The 10,344-nt window shown below is 41.1% G+C and overlaps 1 protein-coding gene across 3 annotated transcripts in view; it reads right to left on the reverse strand.

The window, feature by feature from the left end:
* si:dkeyp-14d3.1 (transmembrane protein 132C) overlaps nucleotides 1-10,344 on the reverse strand; it is a 299,252-nt gene that overhangs the window by 109,699 nt on the left and 179,209 nt on the right. The window lies entirely within an intron of this gene.

The raw sequence follows: 10,344 nt of genomic DNA on the forward strand, positions 1-10,344 counted from the left end.
ATGCAGATGAAGCTTCTGCTATAATTTCTAACATCTTGTTTCTAATCATCTAAACTGAAATAAAAGTTCTATGTTTTCACATATACATTAGATTCAAGAAGTGTAAAGAGAATCAATATAAAAAGAAAGGAAAAAGATGCTATTAGTGATGATTTGACAGTATCAGAATAGTCAAAGGTTTGCATGAATTACATCGTCAACTGTAAATCCAAAATTCTGCAAAAAAATATCATCAAACTTCAATTATGGTCAAGGGAAAACATAAAAAGATATGAGAAAGTTCTGTCAGTTTTGACCTTGTGAAGTCTGAGCTGGAGAGCTGGAAAAGGAGGTGGAGTTCGATTGCCAAATGTAACTGTGCTTTATCGAAAACTTTATCACAGGTTTTGCAAATTTTGTTTATTCTATGACATACTTCCCAGACTGATTTGGACATTTTAATGTAAAAATAGTATATTTTTAAAAGGCGAGGTATGAAAAAGGACGAACATTTTGAAAACATATCACAAACTAATTGCAGTTGTGCTTCGGTGCAAGTACATTGGCACCTTTAATTACTGACACAAGTGCCAAATAAATTGAACAAGTAATGTTTTAGTTTAACAAAACCTCTGAGCAGAACAAACCTGGAGTTGAATCCATACACCCTAAATGCCATTCTTCTAAAGCTCAAGCTGTATTTTTTCCTTCTTAAAGTGCAACATCAGCTTCTTCTCCCAGAATACCCACGGCTTTTTGTCAGGAGTTCATTTATATTTTACGCAGAATTTACCCCCCTCTTATGCACCACTTAATGTGCTCACTACCAGGACAACTACACACACACACACACACACACACACACACACACACACACACACACACCCCTTTTACTTCCCTCTTTACACAAGAAGCACTATTTCAGACAGGCTGTTTCTATTAATCACTCTGTGTATTAGCTTACATTTGATCACGTTTAAAAAACAGTACCAGTGTACAAAATACACATATGGGCAGGCTGCAGCAGCAGAAATTCTCATTGATCAGCAGTTAGGCGGTGTGGTGCGAGCAGCCTTCTTGGCACAGGAGACATTATAAAGCGTTTTGTAACAGAAAAACTGCTTCCACACACCCAGGGGTGCATGAGCAGAAATGAGACATTGATCCATAATTGGAAGCACTCAGTCATGAAATCTAAAGACTAATTAAAGAAAGAGAGCTTTAATGGCATCCATTTACATATTCAGCACCGTGATTCAGAGCTGCTTGCCAGCCTGTGAGAGATAGAGGGTTGATTCAGAGGTTGCGTGAGGAATCACAGAATGATGGACTAACAGCCGCTATCTAAAGCGTCCGACCACATCAATACTATCTGCTCTTGTAATAAGATGCTTTTGTGGCTTTGCTGTTAATGAAAAGCACATCAACAAGAAACAAAAGGGCTTTTTGTGGCTGTCTTTTCACAGCAACCTCCACTCACCAAGGACAGCTACAGATGCTTCACAATCACCTGAGATTTAAACTTTAATCACTCCAACAGCTGCATGTCTATGTGTGAGATAGCAAGACCATTTACACGCCTGTGTGTGTGTATTCTCAAGGTGGAAAAGGGGACATGTACAAAGTGTGGCATTTCATCTGGAGCCATGAACATGTCTGCTGGCTCAGCCGTGTGGAGATGCTCGCGGCCAGTCCCCCCTAGAGTCCCAGCAAGGTGCTCGCACCGCCTGATTACATGTCAGGGCCGGTAAGTCCGGCTAAACAGGCACAAAGTGGAGCGGGAAGAGTACCTCTGGTGACACTCTCCTTTTCCCTGAAAGTTATCAGCTGGAAGGAGTTCTGCTTTCAACTTGTTAGGCTATAGGGAAGATAACAGCAGACAGCCAAAGATTGCTTGTCACTGTTAGCACGCACAAATGCAGCGCTGCAGATGAGAGGATGTGACACGCACCTTTTTCTGTTTGTCTTCAGGTTGATTGAATCTGTTTGTGACTGAAAGCAGCGACGCCCATTTTCAATAAGATCTCCAACACCCTTTTATTTGTTGATGTTGAAACCTTTGTTGTGTAATTTTCTGTTATTTATTTATTTTTTCACACCTGTCTCAGCAGCCTTGAGCTTCTTTCAATTGGATATTTGTCTTTTCTTCTTCTGGTTACAAAAATCAGGCAGTCTGGTCACCAGGGCGGGCATTTCTATGGGTGGAAGAGGTGTCGGGATGAAAGCCAGTATTCATGAAGGCCAAGCTCAGGCTAACTGTTCCGATAGGCGATTTGGAAGAGGATGTTACTGCCTCATCAAAAATAGAGGGCATAACCCCTTCTGACACAATCAAAACTCAACATTCATTCAATAGATTTCTTTAAAGATGCAAATACAGTTTGAGAAAAGAAACATCCAGCATGCTTGTCAGAATGCCTGCAGACAATGTTTACATCTCAGCCTACTTCTCCTCCCCTGGCTGAGTGTAACCTGCTGTAACAGCTACAATTTTGATCTCCCCACAGGTCTAATTTCACTTAAACCACCTCGCCAGGAAATATCAAAAGTGTTTGTAGTTGGAAAATACTGATGTGTTTTATCTATACAACAAGAAATAAATGCAAACAGTGCGTTTTTGTGGCATTTTTCATCAAAATGAAGCACTTAAAAAAATAAAAATATAAAAAATAAACATGTAATGAGTGAGATCAGACATACTGTAATGTGGAAAACTCAAAGTTCCATTCATTCACTTATTTGTCACGTCTAATTTATTCAGATTAGCATAATTATTTTTATATCAGACAAAAATTTACTGACAAAGTATAAAATGCAGTTTTAAAATGAAAGTTTAACAGCTGTGGAAAACTGAAAAAAACATTTAAAAAATTCTTATTCCTGATCATAATTAGTCACTCTGAGTTTTTCATGCAGGCTGAGCATGAAATAGTCTCCTACACCTATCTGCTGCATCTGCTTCTGATAAAAAAGATGGTGAAATGCTAGGATTTGAAAGGCCTGACAGATCTACATCACACTGTTAATTAACATTCATGGACTCATCCATTGTCATAGGAAAGGCTGTTGTTGGTTTAGCATCCAGGAAATGGCAGAGAACATCTTGACTATAGAAGCTAACTGTTAGCATTAGCAACTCCCCGACACGGCAGAACTCCTTCAAGCTTGAGTAATTTGTGGAGATAAAACATCCGCCTTGCAAGTCAGTGACAGAGCTGCGTTGCTGTTTTCTAATAACTATCGGGAAAGCAGACGCCTAATCACGCCGTCTGAAGCTCAGCTGTGTTTAAGGATGCACCGATTTCACTTTTTTCCAAACTGATACTTTGATCTGTGTACTTGCCCATAACGATCACCGATACTTCTACCACACAAACAAATGCAAGGAATTAGAATACAGGTTTTATTTTCTTCTCTGCTCTCAACAGGAAAAGACTGTGAGGTAGGTAAAAATTAAAATACATTAATAGAAATGATCACAAAACTAAAATATTTGGTGAACAGAAATGACAAGTTACAGTGAAGCCACTTTCAGGCAACTGCATTGGTATTGGTTCCTGGTATCGGGTCACTTTTACCGGTATCGGTACACAGCTGTGATGTGGCTCACTTCTAGATCCTGAAAATGGTGCACCAGTGTTTTTCTTCCCCAGAGTACGACTTACAAGGCATTCATTCCTAATGGAGACCACTGATGGTTTATTGATTAAACGACTGTTTAACACCTTTACGGGGAAAAAGCTACCCAAACCAAACCAACTTGAATTTGTATTAAAAAGTAAACAACCTTGTAAAACTGCAACAACTGCAGTTGCGCATTTGTGTGATTCTTGATAATAAATCTCTTATCACTGTGGAACAATTTTGTCCCACTCTTATTTAAAGAATAGTTTTAATTCAGCCAGACTGGAGGAATTTCCAGCATGAACAACTGGTTTAAGAGTAGAATGCCTTCTTCAGGTCAGGGATGAGATCCTGCCTCAAGTGGAGGAGTTAAAGTATCTTGGGGTCTTGTTCACAAGTAGGGGAAAGATGGAAGAGGAGGTGAGACCATGTAGCAAGACTTCTTCGCGGAGGTTCTGGTCCTCCATTCGCCGCCTCAGGAGGGGAAAGCAGTGTGCTACCCGACACTGTTTAAAGTGGGGACAAAGTGTTAGTGACCTCTACTTGGGACATTGTGGATAGGTAGTTGGAGTATATCAAAGACCTTCTCAATCCCACCGGCACGTCTTCCAGTGAGGAAGCAGAGTCCCGGGACTTTGGGTTGGGCTCTCCAATATCTGGGGCTGAGATCACTGAAGTGGTCAAAAAACTCCTTGATGGCAAGGCTCCAGGGGTGGATGAGATCTGCCCAGTGTTCCTTCAGGCTCTGGATGTCGTAGGGCTGTGTTGGCTGATGCGTTCTGCAATATTGCGTGGACATCGGGGGCAGTTCCACTGGACTGGTAGACCGGGGTGGTGGTCCCCCTATTTAAAAGGGGGTCCGCAGGGTGTGTTCCAACTACAGGGGGATGACACTCCTAAGCCTCTCCAACAAACATTGGTCCGACGCCAACGTGGTGTCCACGTCCAAAAATGGTCGCGGTAGGACGGCCCGAATTTGTAAAAAAAATACAACAGAACATGTCTTAAAAATCCATTCAGATACATTTGTACATGCCTACAGTTATATGCATAATTGTTGTTTTGACAATATGTTACGTGTAGTTCAACATAGCATCCCAGCAAATATTGGTCCGGAGGCGACGCGGTGTCCACAGCAAAAGATGGTCGTGGTAGGACGGTCCAAATAAAAAAATAAAAATTAATATAACATTTCCTAAAAATCCACTCAGATTTGTAGTTACATGTATAATTGTTACGTGTAATTCACGTCCAGAAAAGACGTCGGTTCAACTTTCATTTTGGAACTATTTTTCAACCATGACAGGACGTGTCGGCCTGACGTCTTTTCAATGTTAATTAAACATCCGAATGTTTGCTGGGTCTCTGCTACAGTCTATTAGGGAGTTCTGGAGAGGAGGGTCCGTCGGATTGTCGAACCTCTTATTCAGGAAGAGCAATGTGGCTCTTGCCCTGGCCATGAAACACTGGACCTGCTCTACCCCTCCTGGAGGGTGTGTGGGAGTTCATCCAACCAATCCACATGTGTTTTGTGGATTTGGAGAAAGAATTTGACCGCATCTGACTGCTTAGGCTACTGCCCCCTGCCCCAATCCCCGAAAAGCGGCTGAAAATAAATGAATGAATGGATGGATGGATGGATGGATGGATGGATGGTTTGATGGATGGATGGATGGATGGATGGGTTTCTTAAATCTAAATGTCTAGTGGTGCTCTAACTGGGGTGTGGCTGCTAGAGCTGATATCCACTTTTTAAATTATCACAGCTAACTCATGATCAACAAGAGGGCCATTTAATTTTCTAACTAGTTCAGGTTGGTTTTGATTAAAAAAAATCACTTAAAACTGTATTTTGTGTCATCTTCTTGCCATCTGACACCGAAAGTTGTTTTGCTAATTGACAAAAAAGTAAAAACTCAATGATTCTGTAAATTGTTTTCACAGCATTGTAGCCAAAGAGACGATGATACCTACACATACAGTCTCGAAAGAAGAGTGAGCAATAAACGGGGTCAGCATGTAATTAATACGCTTTATCATCCTCATCTTCTTCATTTAAAAAAAAAGATAAGAATTACACTTTATTACTAATCATTTGCGCTTTTGAAACCACTGATGAAACTTTTGTTTGAGCTCTGCAGTTCTGTTTTCCTTCTTATTTTTAAATTTTCTAAACAAAATGTGAAAACATGCATTTCATTCATTTAAATGGGAATCTCCTTGTCAGATGTAATTAACACAATAAATTATTGTTCCCATGTTTATTAACACTATAAAAACACAATCATTAGGGAAAAGAAAAGCATCTCCTTGACTTTCTTGCTGTTGCCTGGCAGAAGCAAACACAGGCACAAGGATCCGGACACGACCAGCTAATTCTAGGAATATGTCAGATTGTTTTGTGCATTATCATCCTTGGATAGAAAATAATGCTTGTTTTCATGTTTTTAATGCATTAAAAACGTAATACTGCTGCATATGAAAAAAATAAAACAAACTGCATACAGTAAACGTATTTAACATTTGCATGTTGTACAAAGTAAGCACATTTCAACTGTCCTAATTTACATAAAGATGGAGAAAAATACTTTAAATGCTAAAGTCTAAATACCGACAGCCATTACCTAATCCTCTGGGGATTAACCTCAGAGCTGGATACTTACCCCTAAACCTGCATAAAGCTGAACCTCTCTGGGACTCGTCGTGTAAACCTCAATCTGGCTCTGCCCAGTAAATCTACCACATGCTGTTGTTTGTAATATCACTGATTTATATCCTCCATGCAACCTGTGATCTCTCTCTGTGTTACTAAAAACAGCCACCGTGTAAGGTTGCTGTATTTCATAGCTCCATTAACTTCATGGTCACTGGGTTTACATGAACACAGTCTGACTGGTGAACTGGGACCTTTTCTCGTGCCATTTCCCTGCTAATTGAGCACATCAGACATCTGAACAGTTAAGTGTGATCTGAACTAAAACTATAATCAGAAAACACATCTCTGTTAATGTTCTGATAAAAACTGTCCAATCAGGTCTCTTGTCTTCCAAGCTCCTCTCTCATCAGCTCTGCATCAGAACACATGGCCTCACTCAGGTCTTTTTAAAACACTTGCATCAATAAAACAAAAGATGTCACACACATAGGATGTTACAAATTGGAAGTGATCTAAGTTTATTTCTAATAATAAGAAACAAACAGAAAAAGCAGAGCAGACAGTTAAGTGTTGGTGCATCGAGCCAACGAAGCTCCGCTGAGAGCACCTCTTTATGGTAAACGGAGGCCACTGGGAATTGGGCTGATTCATTATTAAGAGTGTTAGCATTAAGACTGTCAAGTTAACATTCCAGTTTGCCCCTTAATGTAATTGGGCAATTTCATTTCCACCCTGATTTATGCAGCATTATGCAGCATTAAGGCACACAGCATGTGGCTCATTTTCAGGACTGCTGAACATCAACAAAACAAAATTCAGGACAGCTTCAGCCAGAGTTGCACACGTGTTAATTAGAAAATAAATAATTATCTATTTTTCCTTTAAGTGACCTTGCCATCCATGATGTTACTGTTCTACAAAAATATGAGAATAATTAAACATTTTCATGATGAATCTTGTTTAAGCTTTTTAAGAATTGTTTATTCATAAATATTTTTCTGAATACATTAAATACTTAAATAATGACTTTATTTTAAAGATTTTCCAGGTTTTGAGATTAACACAAAGTGTGAGGTCACAACCGTATCACTTACATTCCTCTAAGATTGATAAGATTTACAAGCCGACGTCAATGAAATAATCTAAATTATTACGCGCCTCATTTAATTATGTTAATTTAGCTCCAATCCATGCAGATTTGATTGTGACACTGCTGGGTGTTAGTCAGATATTACTATGTGTGTGTGTGTCCTCCCCGCCCAGCCGCTCCCTGAGGTACCGGCTCCTTGGTAATGAGTCCTAGGTTGGGTGTGGTGCGGAGGATTAATGAAGCGGTGGCTCATAAGGAAGATCCATCTGCACCCAGACAGTCCTAATAAACAGCCGAGGCCTCCACTTATGGCTTATGACATGCTGAGAAAGCAGCACCGCTTTCCTTTTCAATGGGCTTGCCATTAAGGGTGACAAAGTGAACTTTTCAATCTACCAGAGTGCATTTCAGCCAATATTATGTGTACTCAACGTAAACATTTTCGTCCCCCTTCTGCTGAAACTCACTTTGATTTCTATGACAAGCTGTAGCACCACCACAGGTTGTTTGAGCCCGACCTGGAAAGGGCTGTCGTGTTCAATTTAAAATGTGATGTTAGCTGAAGAATGGTTTTAAGAGGCCATAAAAGCAGACTCGACTTTTTTTCGTCCTCCAGGCACATAGAAAACATGAACTAATTAACGTGTAGGACTAAAACCGTGCCCTGGGTAATCTATAGAATGTTCAATAAGTGACAAGCAGCTATTAGCAAAACTCTGAACCAAATGACTGTTAATTCTGTGTTACTGTGGCATACCACACAAGCACTTTGCAAAGTAAAGATCTTTAATTAAAGTTTGAAAAACAATTATGCTCCATATATTATTATCTCATGGGCTACAACTAGTTGGGGGTTCAAATTTGTGCAGGAAGTTTGCAAATTTTCTATTTGAATCACACCATTGGTACTTAGGACATTTTTTCAAGGCGTTTCGATGTGACTGAGAGCCGAATGCTATATCTGGAAAACTGTCGTGCAATTTATCATAATTTTGTCTCAAAAGTTTTAATCATGTAAAAAGTTGTAATGTTTATTTTCTTTTTGTTTTGTCATTTGATAACCAGTCCATTCCAAAGATGTCAGAATCTGACTTGAGAAGGGTTCATGACAGGTTCCAGACCCCATGGACAACTCTGGGACTATAATGAAAGAGACATTGTCTCACAAACTTTTCAACATTTCATGTCCCAGACTCGAAGCAACAAATGGTAAATGGTAAATGGCCTGTATTTGATATAGCGCCTTCTAGAGTCCTGGAACCCCCCAAGGCACTTTACAACACAATCAGTCATTCACCCATTCACACACACATTCACACACTGGTGGGGATGAGCTACAATGTAGCCACAGCTGCCCTGGGGCGCACTGACAGAGGCGAGGCTGCCGAGCACTGGCGCCACCGGTCCCTCCGACCACCACCAGCAGGCAACGTGGGTTAAGTGTCTTGCCCAAGGACACAACAACAGCGACAGACTGAGCGGGACTTGAACCAGCAACCTTCCGATTACGGGGCGAGCACTTAACTCCTGTGCCACCGTCGCCTCGAACAAGGTGTTTGAACTCGAGAAAGAGAACAGTGAACCACCACAAACATTTTTGGGCCAGTGTCCCACAAACGCCTTTAGAAATTTGTCATCAACAGCCTCAGCCTCATGAGACGCAGACTTTTCTCAGGTTCTAAAACAGTTTGAACTAAAATCTTTAGTGTCCAAACGTCAGCTTTTCAAAACTGAACTGCAAACGTTGGCCACTTGTTGGACACAAACGTTCCTGAGAAAATGAGAACATTTTCAGAATTATCCTGTATGGCACGTAACAACATCAGCAGCCTAGTGGATGAGGAGGGAACTGCAATTTTTGTCACATCTGGGTTGGTTTCCCTTTTGAGCAGCAAGTAGCGCAGGAGGTAGAGCGGGTTGTCCAGCAGTTAAAGGGTTATAGGATCAATCCGGGCAGGGAATGCTGCTGCTGTGTCCTTGGGCAAGACACTTAACCCGCCTTGCCTGCTGGCGGTGCTCAGCAGCCTCACCTCTGTCCGTGCACCCCAGGGCAGCTGTGGCTACATTATAGCTCATCACCATAAGTGTGTGAATGTGTGTGTGTGTGAATGGGTGAATGACTGATTGTGTTGTAAAGTGTCTTGGGGGGTTCTAGGACTTTAGAAGACAATATATCAAATACAGGCCATTTTGGAAGATGGAGGTTCCTCCTTGTTATTCACAAATGGTCACAATTATTTTAAAAGGTAGTTTTTTTTCTCTATTCTTGCATTTATCCTAATTTTATTTCACTATTTCATCACACTTGTCTCATGATCTGAATGTTACATGTTCAGTACCAATTTACTTTCTAAAGGACGTTCCAAAGGAATCTGGGTCATTATCAGAAGAACAGGGTGGATCAAAAGCAGCAGAAAAATTGCTAGCTGTGCTCTCATTAAGAAAACGAGAACTAACCATACGGCGAGCAGGAGGTGGGGACACAGAAACTGACAAGGCCTTCTTCAGAATGCCTGTGCTCGGCTTCTAACCAAGTCCTCCAAACACACCCACATCAACTCGCTTCTCCTCCAGCTTCACTGGCTGCCAGTCAACTTCAGGGTTCATTTCAAGATCCTGGTTCTGGTCTATAAGGCCCTACATGGACAAGCACCATCTTACATTGGTGATCTTCTTAGTTTCTACACCCCCAGCAGGTCCCTGAGGTCCAGTGATCAAAGCCTACTGGTTGTGCAGCACCAGGCTAAAGACCAAAGGTGACAGATCATTTGCTGCTGTGCCCCCCAGACTCTGGAACTCTCTCCCCCTGAGCCCGAGATCAGTGGACTCAGTGGTCTCCTTTAAAAAGCAGCTGAAGACTCACTTGTTCAAGCTGGCTTTTGTATGACCTTCTTCACCTCTCTCTCTTTATTCTGCTCTCCCCACCTTTTCCACCTTCCTCAGGATCCACTGATTTCCCTCTTTCCTATTCACTCTCTCTTTCTTAACATTTTTT

The sequence above is a fragment of the Nothobranchius furzeri genome, chromosome 17 (assembly GCF_043380555.1).
Source record: "Nothobranchius furzeri strain GRZ-AD chromosome 17, NfurGRZ-RIMD1, whole genome shotgun sequence".
Taxonomy (NCBI): Eukaryota; Metazoa; Chordata; class Actinopteri; order Cyprinodontiformes; family Nothobranchiidae; genus Nothobranchius; species Nothobranchius furzeri.